The following is a 10,284-nucleotide window of genomic DNA, read 5'->3' as shown; positions in this document are numbered from 1 at the left end:
CCAGCGTCGCCTTCCTGGCACTTATGCTGGTGGCATGTGTAAAGACATTCGAGCGAGATCATGCCAGTGCCGCTGGAATGGTTTCTGTGCAGGTGGCACGTAAAATACACCATTTTGAGCGTGGCCGCTGCCAGTACCGCCTGACTGGCCTTCGTGCCGGTAGCACGTAAAAGCACCCACTACACTCTCTGAGTGGTTGGCGTTGGGAAGGGCATCCAGCTGTAGAAACTCTGCCAAATCAGATTGGAGCCTGGTGTAGCCATCCGGTTCACCAGTCCTCAGTCAAATCGTCCAACCCATGCTAGTATGGAAAGCGGACGCTAAACGATGATGATGATGATGATGATAAGGATGTTCTATCTTATTTATGCTATTCAGCATTATTATTATTATATATTTGAGAATAAAATATTTCCATATCTGTATATTTCAATACATATATATATATATATATCATTTCTTATTTGTTTCAGTTATTTGACAGTGTCCATACTGGAGCACCACCTTGAAGGGTTTTAATTAAACAAATCAACTCCAGGACTAATTTTTTTTTTAAAGCCTAGTACTCATTCTCTCAGTCTCTTTTGCTGAACCCCAAAATTACAGGGATGTAGACACACTTTCACTGGTTGTCAAGCAGTGGTGGGGGACAAACACAGACATAAAGACATAAATATATATACATTTATATAACACTTGCCCAAGGTGCCATGCAGTGGGGCTGAACCTGGAACCATGTGGTTGGGAAGCAAGCTGCTTACCACATAGACATGTCTGTGAAAATATATATATATATCTTGTATATAAATGGCAATTTCTGTTTGTCTGTCTGTTACCAACTTAGTGCTTAAACCACTGAACCAATATTCATGAAACTTTGCATATATGTGACATGAACATCCAGTTCAATAATAGGCTAATTGGATTTCAATAAAAGTCTATAATGTGCCTCCCAGGGGCGTTGGGCGAATTATATGATAAAATGAAAGGTTGCAAAACTGTAGATTTAGCGGTCAAGCATGGTGACTGATTAGAGAAGGAGTTTGAAAGAAGAGGTTGGAAGAAAGGGAGATAATAAAGTGACAGTGACCCCCAACTGAAGGTGTGTGTGCGTGTGACAATGTTGTGTATGAATGTGCAAGTGTGTGTGTATGAATAGGGGTCAGTGACTTTGTCAAGTCTTTGACAAGTCTGGTTGTGTGTGTGAGTGTATGCATGTGTGTGTACGTGTGTGGGTGTCTGTAACATGTTGGTGCTCATATAGTGGTATGTGTGGTGACGTTATTGGAGATTGTGTGGGTGTGGGTGGATGATGGTGTGTGGTGTGGAGTGGGGTGATGGGGTGGGGGTAACAAGGAAGAGAGGAGATGGGTAGTAGTGAAGTGATTTTGACAAGTCTGGGTGTGTGTGTGTGTGTGTGTGTGTGAAAGTTATGAGGAAGAGAGGTGGGTAGGAGTGAAGAGAGAAAGTAGATGTCAGATGAAGAGAGGGAGGAGTCAGATAAAGAGATGAGGGGAGAGTCGAGCCTATGTGGCGCAAAGGAGTGAAGAGAGAAGATTAATTCTCCGAAGGTGGGAGTCCAGATGGCCCCTGTGCAAAGACAATCCAAACACAGACAGATGTTGTGGTGAATGACTGGTAGAGCAGAAATGGCATGAGATCAGGGTGTTGTTGCTGAGTTGGATGTCTCGGAGGTGCTCCGCAAACCGGTCAGCCAAGTGGCATCCTGTTTGGCAGATGTACAGGTAAGAGCAGGAGATGCAGTAAATGACATTACTGGAAGTGCAGGTAAAGGACTTGGTGATGTGATTGGGATGATGATAGGTGCCTGCGAGGAGGGTGGAGTTGGAGAGGTGGGGGCAAATACGGTAGCATGGGAACACACACACACACACATATTATCATCATTATCCTCCTCTTTTAACATCTGTTTTCCATGCTGGCATGGGTCAGACAGCTCCACAGGAATTGGCAAGTCAGAAGACTGCACCAATCTCTGTTGTCTGTTTTGGCATAGTGTCTATGACTAGGTGTGATTTCTAACAATCTGTAAAGTGGTTGCACTTTATAGAGTGTACTGGGTACTTTTATAGAGTGTACTGGATGGCACTAGCAATGGCGGGGTCACCAAGTAACTTGCAGGACAAACAACCCCTCAGCTGAGTTGGAGACTAGTATTGAGGAACAGAAAAATTACGTTAGAGAGGAAACATGGCTGCCTCAGGTGTGTGTGTGTGTGGAGGGGAGAGTGAAGAGAGAGAGAGAGAGAGAGAGAGAGAGAGAGAGAGAATGGTGAAGATGTGATGGGGAGTGGACTGAGGATTGGAGAGGGTGAGTGAGTGTGCTTGTGCGTTACTATCTCCTTGGCTTGACATCATGTGATAGCTGTAAATGAGTGTCACCATCATGCAAGTGGTGTCTGTGTCCAATCTTCTATGAAAGATATAAGGAAGGCTGTGAGGTAAGAAGTTTGCTTCCTAACCACATAGTTCAGGGTTCAGTCTCATTGCATGATATCTTGGGCAAGTGTCTTCTACTACAACCTAGGGCTGACCAAAGCCTTATGAGTTGATTTGGTGGATGGAAACTGAAAGAAGCCTGTTTTATGTGTGCGTGACTTTGTGTCTGTGTTGTGCCCCACTACCACTTGACAACCAGTGCGGGAGTGTTTATGTCCCTGTAACTTAGTGGTTAAGCAAAAAAGAATGTTAGAATAAGTACCAGACTTTAAAAAAAAAAAGACAGTAAGTACTGTGGTCAAAAAAGGAAGTACATGGACTGACCATGAGAAAAATATTACCTCACTTGGAAACAGGTGAGGATTGGCAACAGGAAGATTGTCCAGTTGTGGAAAAATCCACCTCAACAAAATTCCGTTTTACTCATGCAAGAAAAGTGGATGTTAAAGCAATAACAATGGTGAATTAGCTACACCAACTCCTTCACCAATACGACTACACATATGAAAACTATTTTCACTTTTTACAATATATGTGTGTTATTTCTGTACTACCCACAAGGGGCTACACACAGAGGGGACAAACAAGGACAGACAAACGGATTAAGTCGATTATATCGACCCCAGTGCGTAACTAGTACTTATTTAATCGACCCTGAAAGGATGAAAGGCAAAGTCAACCTCGGCGGAATTTGAACTCAGAACGTAGCGGCAGATGAAATACTGCTAAGCATTTCGCCCGGCGTGCTAACGTTTCTGCCAGCTCGCCACTGGCTATGTGTGTGTGTGTGTACATATATATATTCCTCTCCATTGCTCCCTTCTTGTCCCCTTCTTTTCACACCTTGGACAGCCTCAGACCTACCCTATCACCCTTTTCAACTCTATTCATCCCCCCTTTCTTCTCGACCCTGTCATAACCCTTTCTATCTCTCTTATTCCTTCTATACTCCCTTCTTACTTATCATTTCCTTATACCTTCACCTGAGATCACACTACAACCTAGGGCTGACCAAAGCCTTATGAGTTGATTTGGTGGATGGAAACTGAAAGAAGCCTGTTTTATGTGTGCGTGACTTTGTGTCTGTGTTGTGCCCCACTACCACTTGACAACCAGTGCGGGTGTGTTTATGTCCCTGTAACTTAGTGGTTAAGCAAAAAAGAATGTTAGAATAAGTACCAGACTTTAAAAAAAAAAAGACAGTAAGTACTGTGGTCAAAAAAGGAAGTACATGAACTGACCATGAGAAAAATATTACCTCACTTGGAAACAGGTGAGGATTGGCAACAGGAAGATTGTCCAGTTGTGGAAAAATCCACCTCAACAAAATTCCGTGTGTGGTAAGTAACTTGTTTACCAACCACATGGTTCCGGGTTCAATTCCATTGCATGGCACCTTGGGCAAGTGTCTTCTACTATAGCCTCGGGCCAACCAAAGCCTTGTGAGTGGTACCAGAAATGGTATCCAGCTGTAACAACTCTGGCTCCACATACTTTTCTCTGACTCTTGCAAGCATGGAAAAAGCAGACATTAAAATGATGATGATTTCAAACAATATGGGGGTCCACGGAAGAAGATTCTAGGTGGTTACTTAACCAACCCAACTTACAAGCCAAATCTCTCCTAACACACTTTAACCCCTTTGCATTCACATTGTTTTAAATTAATCCTGCATTGACTTGTAGCTACAAGATTTTGATGATGTGGTTTACTCTTTTACTTCTTTCAGTCATTTGACTGTGGCCATGCTGGAGCACCGCCTTTTTAGTCGAGTTAATCGACGCCAGGACTTATTCTTTGGAAGCCTGGTACTTATTCTATCGGTCTCTTTTGCCGAACCGCTAAGCTACGGGGACGTAAACACACCACCATCGGTTGTCAAGCGATGTTGGGGGACAAACACAGACACACAAACATACATGTATATATATGTATATACAGGCTTCTTTCAGTTTCCGTCTACTACATCCACTCACAAGGCTTTGGTTGGCCCGAGGCTATAGTAGAAGACACTTGCCCAAGGTGCCATGCAATGGAATTGAACCCGGAACCATGTGGTTGGTAAACAAGTTACTTACCACACAGCCTGCACCTATTTATTTCTGTCAACTAATACATATCTGAATGAAAGCAGAAAAATAAATGTTTTTCTGAACATAAATTGATTAATTACAAACATAGTAAAATCAGGATATTACACTAATCATTGCCATTGGCAAACTGGCACAATTGCAGGTATACCAGACTAAATGCTTAATGACATTTCTTCCAGCTTTGTAGGTTCTGAGTTCAAATTCTACTGAAGTTTGCCTTTCACCTGTTCAAGGTTGATAAAATAACTACTACTGAAGTACTGGATTTGATGTAATCAACTAACCCACTCAACCAAAATTTCAGGCCTTGTGCCTATAGTAGAAAGAATTATTTCATAATTATTGGTTTATTATTATAAAGACAGCAATCTGGCAGAATTGTTAGCATACCAGACAAAATGCTTTGTGGCATTTCATCTGTCTTTACATTCTCAGCTGTGGAGGCGCAATGGCCCAGTGGTTGGGGCAGCAGTCTCGCGGTCATAGGATCGCGGTTTCGATTCCCAGACCGGGCGTTGTGAGTGTTTATTGAGCGCAAACACCTAAAGCTCCACGAGGCTCCGGCAGGGGATGGTGGCGAACCCTGCTGTACTCTTTCATCACAACTTTCTCTCACTCTTACTTCCTGTTTCTGTTGTGCCTGTAATTCAAAGGGTCAGCCTTGTCACACTGAATATCCCTGAGAACTATGTTAAGGGTACACGTGTCTGTGGAGTGCTCAGCCACTTGCACGTTAATTTCATGAGCAAGCTGTTCCGTTGATCGGATCAACTGGAACCCTCGATGTCGTAAGCGACAGAGTGCCAACAACAACAACAACATTCTCAGTTCACATTCTGCTGAGGGTGACTCTGCCTTTCATATTTTGGGGTCAATAAAATAAGTACCAGTTGAACACTGGGGGTCAATGTGATTTGATTAGATCCCTGCCTCAAAATTGCTCGCCTTATGCCAAAATTTGAAAGCATTATTATTACACAAAGGCATTGACCTGGAAGAATTGCTAGCATGCCAGACAAAATGTTTAGTAGCATTTCATCAGCCTTTATGTTCTGAGTTCAAATTCTCTCAAGGTTGATTTTGCCTCTTCTCTTTACAGGGTCAATAAAACAAGTACCAGTGAACACTGGGGTTGATGTAATAAACAAGCCCCCTACCCCGAACTTTCAGGCCTTGTGACTTTAGTAGAATTATTATTATTAATGAGATGGTGAGCAGGCAAATTGTAACTGTGCCAGACAAAATGCTTTGCAGCATTTCTTTTGGCTCTTTATGTTCAGAGTTCAAATTCTGTCAGGGCCAACTTCGCTTTTCAACCTTTCAGGGTCAATAAAATAAGTACCAGTTGAACACAGATTTCGAAGTAACCAATTTACCTCTTCCTCTAAAATTGCTGGCCTTGTCCCAAAATTAGGAAGGGTTATCATTGAAGTTATTACAGACAATATTAGTTAGTACAAATGTTATCTTGAGGTTTGGTGACAACAAATCTCTTCAAATCTAAAGAATCTTTCTTAGGATTCTTACAGAAAAAGGCGCAGGAGTGGCTGTGTGGTAAGTGGCTTGCTTTCGAACCACATGGTTCCGGATTCAGACACACTGTGTGGCACCTTGTGCAAGTGTCTTCTACTATAGCCTCGGGCCGACCAAAGCCTTGTGAGTGGATTTGGTAGATGGAAACTGAAAGAAGCCCGTCGTATATATGTATATATGTGTGTCTGTGTTTGTCCCCCACAACATCGCTTGACAACCGATGCTGGTGTGTTTACGTCCCCCATAACTTAGCGGTTCAGCAAAAGAGACCGATAGAATAAGTACTAGGCTTACAAAGAATAAGTCCTGGGGTTGATTTGCTCGACTAAAGGTGGTGCTCCAGCATGGCCACAGTCAAATGACTGAAACAAGTAAAAGAGTAAAGAGAGTAATACATGATTGCACTTTCCTGCTGGTCAATACCACTAGTCTGAATTTTAATACCTTTCAGCCTTGCAGTTAGCAGTTTGAGTGTTGTGCCAAGTGCATTGATTACCATAAGAATAATAGTCACCTCTGCCTTCCACAGCCTCTTCAACTCCCTCATTAGGTCTTGTTATTTCTCAATTTCTAACATTATTATTAATGACTTGTAGGGACACAGTATTTTGTTATGCAACCATAATATACTGCAAAGTATATTAAACATTGTTACAAGTCAATACCATGTTCTACTGTGTTAGCAGTGCACTTTTCATCATTTATTAACCCTTTAGCGTTCAGATTACTCTGTTAAATGTAATACTTATTTATTCATATTGTTTTGAATTAATCATGTATTAAACTTGTAGCTTTGAGATATCAATGATATGAGTGTTTATTTTTAGAATGACATTGTAGGGTTGGCGGGAGAAGCTGGATCTGGCTGATTTGAACATAAGATATGTAGAATGTTTGGGCCAGATATGGCTGGCTGAAATGGTAAAAGTTATCTCTACATCTGTGCTGGCTATAATTTACTCTTTTACTTGTTTCAGTCATTTGACTGTGGCCATGCTGGAGCACCGCCTTTAGTCGAGCAAATCGACCCCAGGACTTATTCTTTGTAAGCCTAATACTTATTCTATCGGTCTCTTTTGCCAAACCGCTAAGTTACGGGGACATAAACACATCAGTATCGGCTGTTAAATGATGTTGGGGGACAAACACAGACACACAAACCTTAATAAATAATAATTAAGGCAGTGAGCTGGCAGAATCATTAGCACATGAACAAAATGCTTAGTAGCATTTTGCCGAGGTTGACTTTGCCTTTCATTTTTTCAAGGTCAATAAAATAAGTACCTGTTGAGCACTGGGGTTGATATAATCTACTTACCCCCTCCCCCAAAATTTCAGGCCTTGTGTCTATAAAAGAAAGGATTATTATTATTATGGTAACAAGCTAACAAAAACATTAGCTTGTCAGACAAAATGCTTTGACCCTTTAGCATTTAAACTGGCCATATCTGGCCGAAATATCCTATTAGTTTTATGTCCAAATTGGCCAGATCCAGCCTCTCACACCGAACCTATGTCATTCTAAAAAATAAACAATCACATCATTGAAATCTTGAAGCAACATGATAATGCATGTTTAATTCAAAACAATATGAGTTAATAAGCATTAATCTGAGTGCTAAAAGGCTGAGCATTTCTTTTGGCTCTGTACGTTCTGAGCTCAAATCCTTCCTTCAACCTATATTGTTTTTTGTCTCTCTCTTCCATATATTGCATCCACTTGGCATTTTCTCACTTAACTATCATCTTTCGTATACACCAGTACAGTCTCCTCTCTTGCACTTTAGAACTGATTCCTCTTATATATAGTTTATATTTATAAAAAAAAATTTTTTTTAATAGCTCATATAACTCAATCCATTAGTCTGATGCTATATTATGACATTTGCATGATCTGTGTTTACCAAATATTTCTTTCTGCTAATAATAAATATATTCAGTAAAAACCAATGCTAGCCTACATATGGTACATGTTTTATGGCTGTGTGGTAAGAAGCTTGCTTCCCAATCACCTGGTTCCGTTTTCAGTCCCACTGCATGGCACCTTTTCTACTATGGCCTCAGGTCAACCAAATGCTTGTGAGTGGATTTGGTAGATGGAAACTGAAAGAAGCCAATTGTATTCTTTTATTCTTTTACCTGTTTCAGTCATTTGACTGTGGCCATGCTGGAGCACCGTCTTTAGAGCCAATCGACCCCAGGACTTATTCTTTGTAAGCCTAATACTTATTCTATTGGTCTCTTTTGCCAAACTGTTAAGTTATGGAGACGTAAACATACCAGCATCGGAGAGACAAACACACACACACACATACATACGACAGGCTTCTTTCAGTTTCCGTCTACCAAATCCACTCACAAGGCTTTGGTCCGCCCGAAGCTATAGTTGAAGACACTTACCCAAGATGCCACGCAGTGGGACTGAACCCGGAACCATGTGGTTGGTAAGCAAGCTACTTACCACACGGCCACTCCTGCGCCTATATGTGTGTATGTTTGTACCCCACCGCCGCTTCACAATCGGTGTTGGTGTGTTTATCTCCCCGTAACTCAACGGTTCGGCAAAACAGACCGATAGAATAAGTATTAGGCTAAAAAAAAGAAGTTCTGTGGTCGATTTGTTCGACTAAAAAAAAACCCTTCAAGGCAGTGCCCCAGCATAGCCACAGTCAGACTAAAACGAGTAAAGGATAAAATATGTGTGTGCGTATGTATGTATGTGTGTGTGTGTGTAAAATGGCACGTACACACAACAGATAACTGTGTGCAAAACATTATATCAAATAAGTACCACTTCTATACTGCATGGAACCAAAGTGCTTCCGGCTTCGAAAAGTTGCTCGTGATACCCCACCTCTAAACACCCCTTCTAAACGGCTAGCAATTTTTATCAGAGAACAACTGAGGAGAAATTATAGTCCTATAATGTTTCAGCTCGATCGATTGACATATTACATATTTGCAATAACGGTTTAATGAAAATTACGTGGAAGTTCCGATCACCTCAAATCAACTGTTGTACTTTTGACAGCTAAAAGTTTTACTACGACCCATAAATTATTTACCTGTTTGCTTTTGTTTACTTTTTCAACGAGAATTTGAAATATAGTTTCTATTGCTGTGAAGAGAGAGCCTCTACGTAGTCATTCGACATGCTAGAAAAAGCAGCTAAATTTTTCTCAAGCCACACACTACCATCTTTAGAAAAGAAAAGAACACTTTATATAATGTAGTCCTCGGCAGGACTACATTTCTATGTTTTTGATAAGTCTGTTCAACGATGGTTGACTTGAGATTAAAAGAAATTTCGACTGAAAACTGCTAATGAACAATCTTCCTTTCTACACCAATTAAAGCTAAAAACAGCTGTTCTTCCACGGCCGTACGTAAATCAAGCTACCATCACTCAGTGTTTACAAATCATTTGTTTATGTTAAGAATTAACATCGTTCAACAATAAACAAAACCCAAACATTCCAGCATGGATGGACGTTGTACCTACAAATGAATAATCGAGTTGGGTGGTGCAGGTTCGACTTTCAGAGTCACTTCCTTAAATTCTCGCACTTTCGGAGTGGTCAATAGCTCGGAGAAGGATAGGTCACAACAGGGTGATTACTTAAAGGTTTATAACATGAAGGTGAAATCTTCGTGATATCTCTCAATCAACCACTGGGTTACATATGTATTGCCATCGCAATGTTATTAAAATGAAATGTCCAAACGTTAGTTTAATTATAATAAGTGTTAAGTCGCGAGAAACTGGACTTTGAATCAATTATAATAGTAAGATACGACATAAAGGGTGTTGATTAAAAGGGAAATATACAACGCTTTTGCTTTCATTATTTTTTAACACCTCAAAACATTAACCATCATTTAAATATTAATTCTAGCAGCCAGGTGAGAAGTTGTACTAAGGTAAAATCGATTTGGATTTATTAATATCATATTAACTGTCGATATCAAAATGTAAACAATTGTGAGCAGAAATATTTGTTTAGATATAATTAAGAAAAAGAACTTTAATAGACACTTGAAGAAAATAATTAAAAACAAAAAAGTGATTCATTTCGTTCTTTACAGCCAAATGTCGACGCATGTTAAACAGTGTGTATTTTAGATACATCTACGTTGTATATACGTGGATTTGGAGTACGATAAACGTTAAGATTTGGAGTATAATAAACGTTAAGGG

General features: G+C 40.5%; 1 protein-coding gene across 1 annotated transcript in view; it reads right to left on the bottom strand.

Annotated features, from left to right (window-relative positions):
- LOC106883468 (germ cell-less protein-like 1) overlaps positions 1–10,284 on the bottom strand; it is a 49,802-nt gene that overhangs the window by 39,206 nt on the left and 312 nt on the right. The window lies entirely within an intron of this gene.

The sequence above is a fragment of the Octopus bimaculoides genome, chromosome 2, assembly GCF_001194135.2.
Source record: "Octopus bimaculoides isolate UCB-OBI-ISO-001 chromosome 2, ASM119413v2, whole genome shotgun sequence".
NCBI classification, from domain to species: Eukaryota; Metazoa; Mollusca; class Cephalopoda; order Octopoda; family Octopodidae; genus Octopus; species Octopus bimaculoides.
Note: the sequence above shows the minus strand (reverse complement) of the source record. Positions and strands in the feature narration are given on the sequence as shown.